At 40.3% G+C, this 18,468-nt stretch overlaps 1 protein-coding gene and 1 long non-coding RNA gene across 2 annotated transcripts in view; one reads left to right on the top strand and one right to left on the bottom strand.

Moving 5' to 3' along the window:
- The window catches only part of LOC148341826 (uncharacterized), a 447,376-nt gene that overhangs the window by 176,105 nt on the left and 252,803 nt on the right, over positions 1-18,468 (bottom strand). The window lies entirely within an intron of this gene.
- On the top strand, positions 851-6,296 carry LOC148341834 (uncharacterized). The gene is made up of 3 exons (XR_015842079.1): positions 851-4,101; positions 4,239-4,433; positions 4,598-6,296. It is a non-coding gene; the product is annotated as an uncharacterized LOC148341834 (long non-coding RNA).

Below are 18,468 nucleotides of genomic sequence, written 5' to 3'. Positions count from 1 at the left end.
CAGTGGGATGTCTTGTGTTACTTTGTTTCTCATTACTGACACCCTATAGCTGTTAACCATCATTGCAGTTACTAAATAATTCAGGGAACTCTTATAATATTATGGTGTATCTTAGTCTAATTTGAATATGTTGTTGCTTAATGCTTATGTGAAGGGATTTTGTCTCTTCAAACATAATTTTGTTTTAAATTTTATTTAGAAACAGAAATTATTTTTTTTTTAAAAAGTAAAAAGGGGAATGTTGGAACGTACTAGCAGGCTAAAAGTCATTTTGGAGAGAAAAAAAACAAAAACGAACGTAAATCATGCAATAAATAGCGACTATGATGCCTTTAATTCTTTTTGGTATCCAGATTATAATGGAAGCAAAAAGTACCCACGATGAAACTATCTCGAAATGCAAAAAGAAATACTTGTAAACATATTTCTCGAAAAGGATTTCTATTCTATTAATGACATGTTGCGATGGCCCCCATCAATATGTTAGGGTCCCACAACAGGTCTTCCATCAGACGCACACAATAGCCTGTGTGTGCTAACTTCAGCTCGCTTCCAGAAACGTCTGTGACTATGTCCGGAATGAAATCGGGCATCAGCCGCAACATGCTTCCTTTTTAAATGCTCGTTTATCACTGTTGTGCGGTTAACGGGAGGCTTACATCGTAGGACGTAATTTTGTGAAATGCCCCCATGGTCCGGTCCAAATCGGGGTCGCACACATTGCTCTGTATGCGGCAGGCACAAGTCAAGGTAGCACGGTAAAAACAATATAAGTCAAAGTCGCCGCCTGAGCTTTGACTTTATCAACCCAAATTTGTCTTTCTGTGTCCTACAGACATCAGTGAAAACGATCTCCGTTCTGTGAAAGAGGAGCCAGACTTGACTCATATCAAAAAGGAGGAGGAGGAGATCAACAAGTCACCACTGAACGTTGTCCCTATAAAGACTGAAGATGAAAACAAGGATGAGAGTGAGGACAACAGAGGGGCAGAGCCTCCAAGCAGCAGCTCAAGTCATCACGTGATAACAGAAGGTGATGAAGACCACTGGGGGCCATCACAAGCACATAATGAGGACACATTATCAGACGCTCATGACGACGATGATGATGATAATGGGCAAGCTAAAAGTGAAAGGGCATGTCACACTGACTCATTCACTTCAAAGCTGTCTTTAAAAGGGCACAGAAAAACACACAGTGGTGAAAAAACTTTTTCTTGTTCTGTTTGTGGGAAATGCTTCTCTCGAAAGTTTGATTTAACAATCCACACAAGAATGCACAGTGGAGAAAAACCTTTTTCCTGCTCGGTTTGTGGCAAGAGTTTCTCTCAAAAGCCGCATTTAACAACCCACACAAGAACACACACTGGAGAAAAACCCTTTTCCTGCTCAGTTTGTGGAAAATGCTTCTCTCAAAAGGGAAATTTAACAGAACACACAAGAACACACAGTGGTGAAAAACCTTTTTCCTGCTCAGTTTGTGGCAAAAGCTTTTCTCTAAAGTTCCGATTAACAGAGCATGCAAGAACACACACTGAAGAACCTCTTTCTTGCTCATTTTGTGGTAAAATCTTCTCCCACAAGTCACATTTAACAGAACACACAAGAACACACAGTGGTGAAAATCCTTTTTCCTGCTCAGTTTGCGGAAAAAGTTTCTCTCAAAAGGCAAGTTTAACAAGACACACAAGAACTCACAGTGGAGAAAAACCTTTTGCCTGCTCAGTTTGTGGTAAACGCTTCTCTCGAAAGTCTGATTTAAAAATACACACAAGAACACACACTGGAGAAAAACCTTTTTCCTGCTCAGTTTGTGGAAAATGCTTCTCTGAAAAGTCACATTTAATAAAACACACAAGAACACACAGTGGAGATAAGCCATTCAGTTGCAGCGTTTGTGCTAAAAAATTCGCCACTAAATGGCAGGCTGAGAGACACAATTGTGATGGAGAGAATATAGGGCTGGGCAATATGACCTAAAATAAAATGAGCAATTTTACCTCGATAACGATGAATCACGATAAATTTCCGCCCGTTGACCAAAATCAAAATAAATGCAGGAAATACATAATAACTGTTTTCTTTATTGACCAAGTGGTACACATTACTTTCAATGGAAAATAAAAGTACAAAAATCATGTGTAGAAGCCTTCCAAATATCTTACTTTGCATGACTTGAACAATGTCACAAAGAACAGGAGAAAAAGGGTACTTCTCGCAAAATTTTCTCTGCAAATAGATTGTGCCAAGATGCTGTTGTCACGATCCGCCGTCCGGCGAAGAAGAGGAGGTGATGCAATCGGCGCACGGCGAGAAGGAGGTGGACCCAAAATGCGAGGAGGCAGGGATAAGGGTAACTTAAATGGATTTTAATTGGCGACAACCGAAGGGCAAACCAGGGTACAAAGCGGGGTAACACGGAACAATGACCCGACACTGGCCGTGTCCAAATTAACAGGCTGCGACCTCCGAAGGCTGCTTTTTCGGTCGGATGACGTCACTTTCGGCGCGACACGACCGCGCGTGGTGACCAAATTCACGGCTGTCACGTGCGACCTTCGAATCCAGCCTTGGAATTGGTCTTCGTTTCCATGGAGCCAAGGCCGCTTGACGCAACATTTACGTTACGCCCCCATATACTTTGCTCCTCTGTTCGACGCAGGTGATAAGTATTTGCGGTGGATTTATAAACGGCTTGGATAATCAATGGATAATCAGCGACGAGCGCCAGACCGAAGGCATCGGCTGCGCAAAACATTTGTATTATTTCATTTTAAACGATGGAACCCGAACTTTTCTTCATTTTATTTCACTTTTTGGTTTATTTCCATTTTGTTCTTGAGGAGAGGAGGATCACGCTTTCCCATCGCAGAGTTGTCCTTTATCGAAGGAATGAAGTAAGTTCTAAATCCGTCTATCAGCATTTTCACACTATTACCAACATTGACAGGTCAATAGGGTTATAACGTGATGGTTACAGATGAGCTAAAAACATCAGTAGTACAACTTCAGTAGTACGTGTTAACTTCATAATAGAACAAATATCGAATGGAAATGATATAATTATATACATTCTGAAAGAGTTTTTATGAATTTAGATACTTGTGACGGCTTTATTGTCCCCGTGATTAGTTTGTACATATGGCAAAACACCAGAATACCACTAGAGAGTTTAGGGCCAGAGTTATTAAAATTAAGTTGGTGATACTGTAGGAATGATGCAAGCAAACGAAACAAGTACAATAATTAATGCGTTCATGTTTTTTTTTTTTTTATTCAAAACATTAACAGCCAAGAAGTCCATACTGCAGGATAAACCTGGGTGTGCCAGTGTTGGATCGTTTTTTCAATGGAGAGGATCTCCAAACAGACTTTCGCCTGAGCAGGGACTTGTTCAGAGTGTTGCTGAACCTCCTGGACCAAGACCGACGACATGGATGGAGTGTCGAGATAGAGGTCCTTGTCTTTCTCTTCTGGCTGGCGAGTGGGGCATCATATCGGGTGGTGGCACGAGCATTTGGGATGCCGCGGTCCACCGTCCACTACATCATCCACCGGGTCACTGGGGAAGTGGTGGCTCTTCGCCACAGAGTCATCCACTTCCCCAACACTGCAGGAGACCTTCAGGCAGTGACCCAGGGATTTGCAGGGCTGGCGAAGCACCATGCATTTGCAAGAGCTGCTGGAGCAATAGATGGTTGTCATGTCCGAATCAAGCCTCCAAGTGGCCCTGATGGTCATGACTACAAGAACCGCAAGCTTTTCAGCAGCATAATCATGCAAGCTGTGTGTGACCATCAGGGTCGCTTTCTAGACATATACGTGGGTTGGCCTGGATCAGTCCACGACTCTAGGGTCCTCCGGCACAGCCCTCTTTACCAAAGAGGGCTGTATCCTCCTCCAGGGCACTTCATCTTGGCAGATGGAGGGTATCCGTTCCTCCAGCGACCACTCCCCCTCATCACTCCTTACAAGCGGCCGGTGCAGGGCGTGGGGGCCCGGCGCTTCAACGTTCATCATTCCAAGGAATGATGGAGGTGAGATTCCGGGCCATCTTTTTCCACGCCCTGGAGGTGCACCACACCTTTGCACCACATCTAGGTAAATAAAAAAAAAAGTATAATTGATACTTATACTTTCAATATGTTGCTCTTTATTCAGGATCAAATCATGTCCTGTTCAGTGCAATAACTATCAAATATAGCCAATATACGGCATTTCCTTTTTATTTCTTTTAGGTCATCGCTGCCTGTGCCGTCCTCCACAACATCTGCCTTGGGGTGGGAGACCTCATGGCCTCGGAGGACGAAGGGGAAGAGGAGGCTGCTGTGGAAGAGGTGGCTGACACAGTCGCTGGAGTGCAGTGGAGGGACCACCTGTCTGCTCAGGTGTCTGCCCTGGAGGAGGTACCAGAGGACCACGAGTATATTTAGGTATTTAAATACTTTTAACTGCACAATAGTATTTGAGCAATCATCCCATCAAATATGCCACAAAATAATCTTTAACTGAATCATCAAACAGCACAGCCACACAAACATGGCAAAATATCAGAAGATGTAATGAATGGTTAATAAATCTATCCCATCTTTTGGAGTGACATGGCAGCCATCTATTGCCCCAACCATCCCTGCAAACCCCCACGTAATGGATGATGTAGTGGACACTGCAACCGGTATGATGCCCCACTTCAAGTCACGAGAGGAAGATCAGGACTCTTGCTCGTGCCCCATCCATGTCATGGGTCCTGGAAGAAAGGTTCCATCCATGCTCCAAATGAGTCCCTGCTCAGGCGAAAATTGGCAAAACAGCACTGACACACTCAGGTTTATCCTGCAACAGTTATGAACTGGGAAATGCTTTTTTATTTTCTGTGAATAGTTACTGTGAATTATAATGTACTTAATTTATGCCTTGTTTGTCCACCAGTTTTTCAATAAATTAAGTTTGTAAGCAAAACAGACATGGTGGAGTCTTCATATTATTGTAAAAGTTTTGGTCTTTCACAAACCTGGCCTTTTTCACTTTTGTCTGAAGAAGCTGATCTCAAGATGTGACTGGGATACGAACTAGTTCATCTGTTTTAAAAGTACCCCGGTTTTTGTTTACTCTTAAATGAATGTTATCTAAATTTCAGTCTTGAACACCAAGCATATTTCACTCATTTTTTATTTTGATCTATCAACTTTTCCATCAAACTGAAAAACCTTTCAAATGTCTCCCTCCTCTCAGTTGCCCTTCCCTCCTCTGCCAACCTCTGTCTCTCCAATTCCTGTCTCCGCATTGCCAAGTCGAGTCTGGATAGTTTGATCATTTCATCCTCTCTCCTTCGCTTTCTCCCTCTCGGTCGTTGCTCCGGCTGTTGGCCTCGCTCTTCTTCTTCTTCTTCTACTTCTTCTTCTTCTTCTTCTTCCTCCTCCTCCTCTTGCGTCACCCTGGCCCGACTTGGCCCTGGGAGTTCTTCAGGGATGGCCTGACTTGGCCCTGGTCTTTCCTCAGGGATGGAGGCAATTAGGACAGGGGGGGTGATGGACTCTGTCCGAGCACTCCATCCATAAGTTCGAACCAGGGCCAAGTATCGGCAGTAGCTCTCCCTGCCACCCCTTCGCCAGTGCCTGGGTTTTTGCAATCCTTTATATGAAAAGAAGCAAAAAGATAACACAATTATATCTTCATTTTCACACACAAGAAAAAGAAATGCGGACTTCCATACTTTATACTTCATTTTTAAATTATCCCATTTTTTTTTTTGCCTGCAGGGGCGTCACTTTGCCCTGCAGCTCGAGCTTTTCCACGATGGTTCTGTATTAAATAAATAAAAATGCATGCAAAAATAAAGGAAGAAAAAACGGGTAAAAAAGATGCAAATATTAGTCAGAAATCCTGGTGTTATGGGTAACATGCAGATTTATGTACTTCAGTACATTAGTTCATGACCGTTTCAGTGCGTTTTATCATGTTAATGTGGAGGGTGATTCGTATATTATTCATTAATATCAGTAATTGGGGAGCACATTGTCGGGGGTACATGGAATTTATACAGGGCACATTCTGTGCTAGGATAAACAGCTGCGTGTTAGCGCAAATCTAATTCAAACACAAATGGCTGATGAATGGAAACTAAAATTGCTATAGTGGGTCTCGCCATTCTTATGCGTTTTCCTTTTGATATTTTGAGTTTAAATGGATGGAAATAAGACAATAACCCGTCAAATATTTTTCCCGATAGTAATTGTATTTTTACCTCCATGCTGTGGCTGCGGAGAACTTGGCCCCTTTAAAGAGGCTGTCGTACTCCCCGCACAGCTTGATCAGCGCGGTCATCTCCTTGCTCCCTAAAACATAAGGGAAAGATTAAATAAAATAATGCTAACATGCAGAAATAAGACAATTCAAATGTTTCAGCCGTACTTCCTATGCAATAGTTCTTAGAGCTACCTTAGTTATATTTGGCCGATATCGCAACTAATAAAATTATCTTAATCTGGAGCTAAATATCCAAACATTGCTGCCCAATATGTCTCATGAGTGATGTTTTAATATTGCATATAAATAACTTATACTTATATCTGAAAGTGCACTCCGATGAGGCGGAACATGTGGCTTCGGTAGTTTGCATCTTGCGAGTGTAGAACGGCGTAGAAGAAGAGCGAGGCTTTTAAGGCTGCGAAGGTTGCATGATCGTAGCCTTCACTCAGGGCCCGTTTCCATGGAGTTTCCATGGAAACGAGGACAGATTATAAGGCTAGTACTCGGAGGCCGCGTGAATTTGGACACCGGCGTAAGCGTTCTTGTCGCACCGGAAGTGACGTCTTCTGTCCGCCATATTGGACATCGAAGGACGCAGCCTAATTATTTGTACGTAGCTATCGAGCCTGTCCAAATTCACCACGGGTTATGCGGTCCATATAAGGCTACTTGAGGAGGAGCCTTCTTAGGCTTCGAGGACCCAGCCTGCGAACTGGCCTTCGGAGGTCGCAGCCTGTTAATTTGGACACGGCCACAGTGTAGCTGCCGTCAAAGGCCAATCTAATTTATTTCATTCCTTTATTTCATAGTTTAATGTGGTTCAAAAGTACACTGAATAAAGACATTATTTTGTGTTTAAAATGTTAAGTAAGGTATAATTGTCAGGTGTTTTGGTTTAAAATCGTAGTAAAAGGGGGAACTTGTTTTTTCTTCTACATGTATAAACTGTTGTTTAGGGACATGGGCATAGATGCACACAATGGCCAGAAGAGGCAATGTACCCTGAAGAGAAGGCAAGACGACAAGTCACGTCTGAGTGAAGATTTGTAAACCTTTATTCCTTTTGAGTGAATGTGGCCAATGAGGTGCTATTTACTTTAAGTTTCTTTATTGTTTTGTGAGCCATCCTTATTTGTGTGCTCTATCCGTTTATATCCAGGGGTGCACAAAACTGGTACGCAGGTACGCATGCGCAACAGAAATCAGGGATGCGGAACGTCAAGTGCGTCACGACGCGCCTTTGCGTACCTGTACACACTGCCATCAATCCACTATTTCATCAGAAGCACAACGAACGAGGTGAAAAATGCCAAAAAAAAAACAACAGACTTGAAGCAAATTTTTGGGTCTTTCACCACCAAAAATGAAACAGCCAAGCGAGCCTGAGCCAAACTAGAGAGCATTTTCAAAAAAGTGGCTCCAAGATGTGCCGTGGCTTGAAGCTAATGATGAGCGTACTGAAATGTGGTGCAAGATTTGCCGCTCACATCCACATATAGCTGATAAAAGAGGTGCGTTTTGCTCAAAGACCTGGGTCTGCTTTTTGATGGATCCGAGGACATCACAAAAACTGAGCAGGAGATCGTTTACGTCGTGTCGGTGTCCAGTGACGGCGAACTTACCTCAGACTTCGTTGGACTAATTGAACTGGGTGCTGATCGAATCGCACAAGCCATAAGTGACGGACTAGTGAGACTTTTCGAGGACGCAGGCTTGAATAACTGGGCCGCTAAACTGGTCGCTGTGTGCACGTTAACGTTGGAGCGTACAACGGCATTGTGGCAAAACTTAAGCAACTCGCTGCAGTTGGAGGCTCCCTGGTGCACATTTTGTGCACCGCAGACACTGGAGAACTGAGCCAAGTCAGGTGATCACGGTGTGCCCTACTGTGTCACATTTAAAGCTGTTGCAGTTTTATTCACAGAAAGGTGGTGCAAAAAAACATTGAAACACTGAAGAAATTGTGCAAAGAAAATGGGATCTCTTTTGTGTAGTAGGTTTAATAACGTCAGGAGGACATCGAGGAAGAAAAAAAAAAGACGTGAGTACCCCACACTAGACTGGTTTTATCGCCATCTACTGTTTAATAAAAAACGACTTTTAACCTTTGTGGTATATTATTGTTGTAGATGTGCGGGTCTGGCCCAGCTTTCCTCCGGACAGGTCGACAAGCAAGGCTGGAGTGGTGATATAAAAAAACTTCTGAGACACTCTGGTGGTTGGAAAAAGATTGTATTGGTGTCAAATTGGCTGATGCCAGAAGTTCCCCCAAGAAAGGGTGTGTCCCCCCCCCCCCCCCATCGAGCTTTCCCCTCTTATAGGGAAAGCAAACAAAAGATATAAATATCCAGTTCTCCCCTGTTACATATGCATTCTCATCCTACTTGCCCTTACATGGCCACCCAAAACCCTCAAGGACGAGAACAGATGTGGACTCCCCTTATGTTGCTCCTCGGCGCCATCTCGTCTAAACCGAGACCCATTCCTGTAAATCCATCCCTTGATAAGTCGGAGACCCCTGTCGAAATCCCTGCCCTGACAGAAACTATGTTGAGGCCCACTGCAAATTAGAATCTTAACTCATTGTAGTGGCGGCTCAACGCAAGATTATACATTCACCAGACCAACAGTTGCGCTATGTTAGAAGTAGAAATGAAGAATTATTCCCGTCCATAAGTTACAACGTATGGAAATACAAACATAAAATGTTGTTGGGTTTCTCACCTGTTTCACACTCTTCACTTTGCCAGCTTTCTTGTTTGTCACTTTTTCCTGTTTGCTTGTGTTTTGGGTTGCGATTTTTGATTGGCTCTCTTCATCATTGAGGTCAGCGTCGATCTGGAGGAACTCGTAATGTGTGCAAAAATATACTTTATTTCTAAAGCGCATTTCACGTATATGGGTTTAAACTTGAATTGTTGTCTGTTTTCTTTTTTCAGCGTTAGCAGTTTACATTAAGTACACTAAAGTCCATCAAAGGCTATTAATTACATAAATCCTACAATAAAGCATAACTTTAACTCTATTGATGAAAGTAAAGTTTAATTTAGGCTATTAAGTAACTCAGTGGTGGGCCTTCAAGGCCTTCTCTGTTGGCCGAACAAAATCAATAAAAAAAAATGATCATAATCATCGCATTGATGTCATATTATAGCTGAGCGTTGTATTTTTAGGTGAGAGTTTTGAATCCAATCAGAATTCCGCTCGCTCGTGTTGCCGGGCAGGTTTCACAATACGGGGAGCGGGCATTATGCGTTCCGAGGCCTGAAGATGCAATTGTGCGAGCATCTCTTCTGTCAAAGTCAATGAGCTTTCAAATTTGTCAGACGGTTGCGATAGCCAATCAGATCACGAGTTGGTTACAGTGAGCCTTTTCGCTGGCCTTATGCTGAGGGTGATGAACGCGTTTTGTGATTGGATACTCACTCGTGAGGGGGCGGCGCTATGCCGAATCAACACACCCGAAAGTCGTAATTGGCGGCCGTTCGAAAATCTGAAATATATTCTTGCTTTTTTTAAACCACAATGGCCAAAGGAGGGAAAAGTGTGGATTTAATTGCAGATACACTTGCAAGGACATTTTCAAGTCGGACCTTTCAAGAGAAGCTATATCGTCTAACACTCACTCAGTGGTGCGTAAGTGTGTTTCTCCAAATTATTTATCCAGCCGTGGTGTCATAAATTATGGTATTTTGATGGGTATTTATTCAAGTAGGACAAAGTAGAAATTCCCTGAAGGCTCAGGTGTGAAATGTACTGAAGTAACTTCAAAAGTAAAAGTAAAAAAAAAAAATACCATTGTTTAAGAATGTGCAAGAAAGAAAAATGTTGACACAAGTTGAAAATAATATTTTCCAGGAGGTATTTATTTCTTTGTTGTTTATTCATTCAATTCTATACTTATTTCAATATTTGAGTATCGTTTTTCTTTCAATATGTAGTATATTTTGTCTTTGAAGTGTGGGTCCTTGCTGCCTTCCGGAGAGGCAGCCGAGCAAGGCTGGATTGGTGATGAAAAAGAACAAAAGAAAGAAGAAAGATTTTATTCTCGTCACATGCTGATGTCAAAAGAAGTCTCCCCAAAAACGTGCGAGCCCCCTCTCAGACATTCCCTTCTTACAGGGAATGCCCAAATAGGACGTGAATATCTAATTTTCCCTTGTTGCATATGCATTCCCATCCCGCTAGTCTTCTGGATTTCCCTCCAAAAGTCCCCCAGAGGGAGAGCAGATGCATCTCCCCGTTGATACGACCAGTCTACTCGTGACCACCTTAAATTACTCTCATACCCTCAAAGGTCACTGACCTGGCGAGAGAATTGCCCCCACCATAAACAATGCTCAGGCCTATTTTCTCTCAGGGCAGTATCTGGTTACATCGGAACTTCAGAACCAAGACTGGTCACTTCTGTGAGCTCCAGTCCCTTCATAGTTTCATAAAGAGAATTACTTCCCATGTCTAGATTAGGCCATTTAAAAATACACGACTTTTTTAAAATTTATTTCAATGTATATTTAAGATTGCTTATGTAATGATACAATATTTATTCAATTATTTTAATATGTAAAATTATCAACAATTTAAACCTTTTTATTTCACACTAGAATATTTCTGAACATATTTGTTCTTTTGAATTTGGATGCAATTTAAATTATTCCATCCATCCAGCCATTTTCTGCCGCTCATCCAGGGTCGGGTTATTGAATTAATTTTTTTAGTATTTTTTACAATTCAAAATTTATTTCAAGATCAGGACTCTTCTCAATGAGTTCAATATTTCTAAAATGTTTCTATATTTGTTATTAATTGAATTAAGTCTGTATGTGGTTTCCAATTTTAATATTTCCCTATTTCATTATATATCTAATCCAATGTATAAAAAATATAATATAGCATGAAAAAAAATATTTGGTATATTTGACAAATGATTTAAGTTTTTCCGAAGTGAGATTCTGCTTAGCAACAAACCCCAAATGCTTGATAGAGCTCAACCTAGAAAGTGGTTTTAGCTCGTCAGAAATTTATTCAGAAAGCGAAATATTAAATATATCTGAGGGGATATTTGAAGAGTTTGAGTTTTGTTCAATGGACCATACATATACAAGCCAGCCAAACACAGCAAGAAAACCAGCGCTGACTCCAGTCGCCATCAAGTTGCCAACTCCTGACATTCCAAAACCTTTGAGAGAAACTGAGACGATTTGCGTTTCTCGGTCTGGTTTTTTTTATCGTTCAACTTCTAGTTCAGTTTTTCACCTTTTCACACAGCGTAATGAAGGCCAGTTGAGCAAGTGGAACAAGTGATTTTATTGATAATTGTGGAAGGCACCGATTTCATAAGCACCGCTTCTTCTCACACCTTTTCCATTAGGTACGATTAAAAAGACAACTGAAAAGCATAATGTTAACAAATGTTATTCCAGGCAAAGGCAATTAATTTTATTTACATGTTTTATGTAAACACAAAAAAAAATCATCACTCAGACACATTGGTTATTCTGGCATGGAACACATTGGCTTAATGTCAATAAAAGAGCTTTGCAAAATTACATTTTTCAAAATCACATTTACATCTTACCACAAAGAGTCAGTTCCTTCAGTTTTTTTTTTGTCCATTTTTTAAGCTCCAAGGATTGCTGCAATTCTCGCCAGCACAATTGTGTCTCTCAGCACCCATTTTAGAAAAGAATTTTTTAGCACAAACGCTGCAACTGAATGGCTTGTCTCCACTGTGTGTTCTTGTGTGGCTTCGTAAATGAGACCTTCGAGAGAAACTCTTGCCACAAACTGAGCAGGAAAAAGGTTTTTCACCACTGTGTGTTCTTGTGTGACTTGTTAAATATGATTTTAGAGAAAAGCTTTTACCACAAACCAAACAGGAAAATGGTTTTTCTCCAGTGTGTGATCTTGTGTGATTTATTAAATCAGACTTTCGAGAGCAACTCTTGCCACAAACTGAGCAGGAAAAAGGGTGTTCTCCACTGTGATTTCTTGTGTGTTCTGTTAAACTTGCCTTTCGAGAGAAGCATTTTCCACAAACTGAGCATGAAAAAGGGTTTTCTCCAGTGTGTAATCGAGTATGTGTTTTTAAATTCCACTTAAAAGAAAAGCTTTTGCCACAAACTGAGCAAGAAAAATGGTTTTCTCCAGTGTGTGTTCTTGAGTGAATTATTAAATGAGACCTTCGAGAGAAACTCTTGCCACAAACTGAGCAGGAAAAAGGTTTTTCTCCACTGTGTGTTCTTGCGTGGCTTGTTAAATGTGTCTTTTGAGAGAAGCTTTTTCCACAAACTGAGCATGAAAAAGGTTTTTCTCCAGTGTGTGTTCTTGTGTGATTTGTTAAAAATGACTTTACATTAAAGCTTTTGCCACAAACTGAGCAGGAAAAAGGTTTTTCTCCACTGTGCTTTCTTGCGTGGCTTGTTAAATGCGACTTTTGAGAGAAGCTTTTTCCACAAACTGAGCATGAAAAAGGTTTTTCTCCAGTGTGTGTTCTTGCGTGACTTGTTAAACTTGAATTTTGAGAGAAGCATTTTCCACAAACTGAGCAGGAAAAAGATTTTTCAACACTGTGTCTTCTTGTGTGGATTTTTAATTGAAACTTTTGAGAGAAACTCTTGCCACAAACTGAGCAGGAAAAAGGTTTTTCTCCATTGTGCGTTCCTGTGTGCCTTACTAAATGAGACTTCCGAGAGAAGCTTTTGCCACAAACCGAGCAGGAAAAAGGTTTTTCACCACTGTGTGTTTTTCTGTGCCCTTTTAAAGACAGCTTTGAAGTGAAAGAGTCAGTGTGACATGCCCTTTCACCTTTGGCTTGCCCATCATCATCATAATCATCATGATCATCATTGTCATGAGCGTCTGATAATGTGTCCTCATTATGTACTTGTGATGGCCCCCAGTGGTCTTCATCACCTTCTGTTGTCATGTGATGACTTGAGCTGCTGCTTGCAGGCTCCGCCCCTCTGTTGTCCTGACTCTCATCCTTGTTTTCATCTTCAGTCTTAAAAGGGACAACGTTCACTGGTGACTTGTTGATCTCCTCCTCCTCCTCCTTTTTGATGTGAGTCAAGTCTGGCTCCTCTTTCACAGAACAGAGATCATTTTGTCTGACGTCTGCAGGACACAAAAAGACAAATTTGGTTTGGTCAAGTCAAAGCTCAGGCGGCGACTTTGTCTTATATTGTTTCTACCGTGGTACCTTGACTTGTGCCCGCCGCACACGGAGCAATGCGTGCGACCCCATCTTGGACCGGACCATGGGGGCATTTCACAAAATTACGTCCTACGATGTAAACCTCCCTTTAGCAGCATAACTGTGATAAACGAGCATTTAAAAAGGAAGCACGTTGCGGCCGATGCCCGATTTCATTCCTGACATAGTCACAGACGTTTCTGGAAGCGAGCTGAAGTTAGCACACACAGGCTATTGTGTGCGTCTGATGGAACACCTGTTGCTGGACCCTAACTTATTGATGGGGGCCATCGCAGCATAATGTCATTGATAAAATAGGAATCCTTCAAGCGAAATATGTTTTCAAGTATTTCATTTTGCATTTATAGATAGTTTCATCGTGGGTACTTTTTGCTTCCATTATAATCTGGATCCCTAAAAGAATTAAAGGGGCCCTGGAATCAGAGTCGCTATTTATTGTATGATTTACGTTTGTTTTTTTTGACCCAAAATGATATTTATCCTGCGAGTAAGTTCAGACATTACCCTTTTTATTTTTATAAAATTTCTGTTTTGAAATAAATTTTAAAACAAAATTACGTTTGAAGAGTAAAGGTTCTTACGCATAAGCATTAAGCATATATATATATATATATGTATACACATATATATATATATATATATATATGTATGTATATATATATATGTATACACATATATATATATATATATATATATGTATGTATATATATATATGTATATATATATGTATATATACATATATACATACGTATATATACATACATATATATACATACATATATATACATACATATATATACATACATATATATACATACATATATATACATACACATACATACATACACATACATACATATATATACATACACATACATACATACACATACATACATACATACATACATACATACATACATACATACATACATACATACATACATACATACATACATACATACATACATACATACATACATACATACATACATACATACATACATACATACATACATACATACATACATACATACATATATACATATATACATATATACATATATATATATATATATATATACATATATATATATATATATACATATATATATATATATATGGGCGGCACGGTGGCCTAATGGTTAGCACGATGGCCTCACAGTGAGAGACATCAGCGTGCGTGGGTTCAATCCCGGCTCCGGCCATCCTGTGTGGAGTTTGCATGTTCTCCCCGTGCCTGCGTGGGTTTCCTCCGGGTACTCCGGTTTCCTCCCACATTCCAAAAACATGCATGGCAGGCCGATTGAACACTCTAAATTGCCCCTAGGTATGAGTGTGCGTGCGGATAGTTTTTCGTGTCTGTGTGCCCTGCAATTGGCTGGAAACCAGTTCAGGGTGTCCCCCGCCTCCTGCCCGCAGATAGTTGGGATAGGCTCCAGCACCCCCCCGCAACCCTAGTGAGGACAAGCGGTATAGCTAATGGATGGATGGATATATATATATATATATGTATATGTATATATATATATATATATATAGATATATATATGTATATATATACACACACACTTTTTTTTTATTGAAGGTGCAACGCTACTACACGGATTTTCAGTTTTCGCGGGTGGTCTCGGTCCCCATAAACCGCGATAACTGGGGGTTCACTGTATTTCGATTGCTGGCATTATTTTAAACACTTACGGGACCGAAGGTCAATTATTTAATTTAGCAGGTTCATATTTACTGAATATGTTCAACATTGATTGTTAAAGATGTGCTCTCAAAGTCCTTACTTTGTTACGTATGTTTATGATGTATTACTTTGTCACATGCATGCTTATGATGTGCCGCCCCTTTCATCCCTTTTATCCTTTGTAGCCTCAGAATAAAATCACTTCTTCCACACTGTCAGACGAGACAGGTTGTGTGCAGTTATTCCTCTGTCAATACAGAAATTCTGGTTTGCTGATCCTGAAAATAGTTGGACGCGATACTACTGCTGCGTAGTACCACTCTGCCAACATTGATTAAACAAAAAGCATTTTTCAAATGTATGTAGAAGTACAGTGCATCGATAAGATTGACTGGGATTGTAGTCATGGTGTTTACTGATGCATTCATATGCTAAATTTATATGACTTAGTTTAAATGTAAGACCTCAAAATTGCACACACAGTATTTTCATGACCCACACTCTCATTCAGAAGAAACAGATTCAGTCTGCTCAGGTCAAACTGATGACAAATCAGATAGCACTTCATGGACAAATACGACTAAACACATTCTCCACATAGGCCATAGAAGATACAAACATATCAAGTTGGGCCGGGGAGGACGTCACCGGGACGCGATCAAGAACACCCAAAAACATAATCTGATCTGGGAAAACATACACCACACAATCTGTACACTGACGAGATTACAGGGGAATGTGAGCAGGAGAGACGGAGAGACTGCCTTCTGCCTGAGAAGGTCAGCCTTGGACGTGGGACGTGGACCGGGGGAAGGAGCAAGGACGACCGATTCAACCTACATGACCCTTGACAAAGAAAACCTCCTATAAAATGTGAGGCTGGGCTGAGATCAGCTCGCCATTTTTCGATAGTACTCGTCCGAGTACAGTTTCTCGTCAGATTAAGAAAAAGCCGCCCAGATATCTGTATTTGTACTATTTCCCGAACTCCAGAAATCGAAGAAACTTAAATATCAAAACTCCATTCAGTTGTTGTTGAGTCTTTATTTGGTTCTTTTCTTTTTGAGTACAAAAAACGAACACGCTATGGAGTAAGTTTGGCTTTTAAGATTCATTTACGAAATGTTTCTGATTTTCTCGGTGGCTCAACTCCAACAGTGGATATAAAAATACACTACATCTGTCAGCATAGTTTTGAAACACGATGACATGACATACTAAATTTTTTTAACAACATATAAAAACCGGAATAAGTAAAATGTTAAATATTCAGTTCAAATTTTAAACTGAGAAAAAAAACACGGAGTTTATCCCCCACTAATGGTTATTCTTTGGCATTTATTTTCTGGACTGATTTCATTTGGCATAAACAAATGTTCAGCAAACCGGCAAGTAAACGGCAATATTTAAAAATAAAACGGCAATAACCTTGAACGATTGTCCCAAACAACTTAATGTTGTGATGCATATTTTTAACGATAAAAAGTCGTTCCTTACAAAGCAAATGAGAGTTAGACGTGTACAAACCTGCTTCGTTCTCTTCTTTTATTCCACAAAGTTCCACTTTATACTTGGGTGTCGTTCTTTCACACATTTTCAAACGTCAATCTCAACAAATCCGCACTTGGTCTCTGCTTGGCGATAACTCGTGTGCTTCTCTTTGTTCGACGAGACGAATGAAAGAGCGACGGTCTTCAAAGTCGCACAGAAAGGACTTCCTGTTCGTCACGAAAGCGGAAGAACAGGACACACCCCGCTGTGATATGATTGGCTGCTGGCTGTGTCGAGCACTGTCACCAACTCACCGACAGATGTCGCCATTTACGATGCAAATCATTGTTATCTTCTAAACATTGGAAAAACGTACGATTTGAACCGTCTGCACATGAACAAACATTTTAGTTCCCAAATATGAACTTGAGAGATGTATTGAATTTTATTTTTGTTGCTGGTTTTGTTAAAACATCTGACACCATGTTGTTGGTTGGATAGTATTCCAAATGTATTTCCCTATTTTTAACAGTTGACATGATAAAGTGATACTTTATGTCAACATATTTGCACCTTTGCAGAGTTTTTCAACAGGTTGCGATGTGGTTGCGAATTTTAAATGAAAATATGTCACTGTTTTATTACTTAACTGTTATTGTGTTCGAAAATGATTTAGGTATTTCTTTAAGTACTTTAATATTTCATTATTCGTTTCAGTATTCATTAAACTACAATAATTCACTATTAATTTCAAGATTCATTGAACTGCTTTAGGATTAATTTAGTATTCAATGTTTAATCGTGACAGTATTTACTTTTTAAATTTTTGTTTCACCATTTTGTTCAATCTTAATCTAATGGAAAATCATTTAGCAAGCACCAACACAAGGTTTTTAAAGATAAAGATAAAGATGTCCTTTAATAGTCCCACAATGGGTAAATCTGCAGTGTTACAGCAGCAAAGGTATAGATCACAGAGGCGGCGGCGCAATGTAGCCGTTAATGTATAACATTAGCAGCAGACATTCAGAAAAAGCAAACCTATGCGAATATACACAGTACAGTATATACGTAAATACACAAATCCCCATGTGTATATACACACTTACATCCCACAACATATACAAGCGTAAGGAAACACTCCGAATGTCTGTCTATGGTAAAGGAAATTAATAAAAATACTGCAATGAGAAGACGACTGCAATGGTAAATGAAGGATTGTATTGTGATTGCTGGCATTATTTTAAACACTTATACAGGACAGAAGGTCAATTATTTAATTTAGCAGGTTCATATTTACGGAATATTTTAAACATTGATGAAACAAGAAGCATTTATCAAATGAAACTAGAAGCACGGGTCACAAGAATAACTGGGATTGTAGTCCTGATGTTTTCTGATTTATTATATTTTTCTCATATGCTAAATTTATAGTACTTAGTTTAAATGTGTGAACTTTATTGAAATTTTGGGTAGTGAGAACAAATTTGCACACATAGCATTTCCATGACTTGCATTCACATTCACAGCACTTCATGGTCAAATACGACGAAGCACATTCTCCAAATTGGCTGTAGAGATGCAAACACACCAAATTTGGCACTAGAGGTGTCACATAGACACTATCGCAAAAAATACATTCCGAAAGACATAACAACTGGAGATCGGAGCACATGCACGTACGCATACACACACACAGACATGGATACATACACCTGCACATAGACGTGCACATAACATTCCCTTTATTCGTCCCACAATGGGGAAATTCGAGACTCGAACCCAGGCCTCCTGGGGAGACTGGGACTGAACGCGGCGCCTT

The sequence above is a fragment of the Idiotropiscis lumnitzeri genome, chromosome 2 (assembly GCF_059441095.1).
Source record: "Idiotropiscis lumnitzeri isolate Australia: NSW breed Sydney's pygmy pipehorse chromosome 2, RoL_Ilum_1.0, whole genome shotgun sequence".
Taxonomy (NCBI): Eukaryota; Metazoa; Chordata; class Actinopteri; order Syngnathiformes; family Syngnathidae; genus Idiotropiscis; species Idiotropiscis lumnitzeri.
The sequence above is the reverse complement of the archived record's forward strand: the minus strand, read 5'-3'. Positions and strand labels throughout refer to the sequence as shown.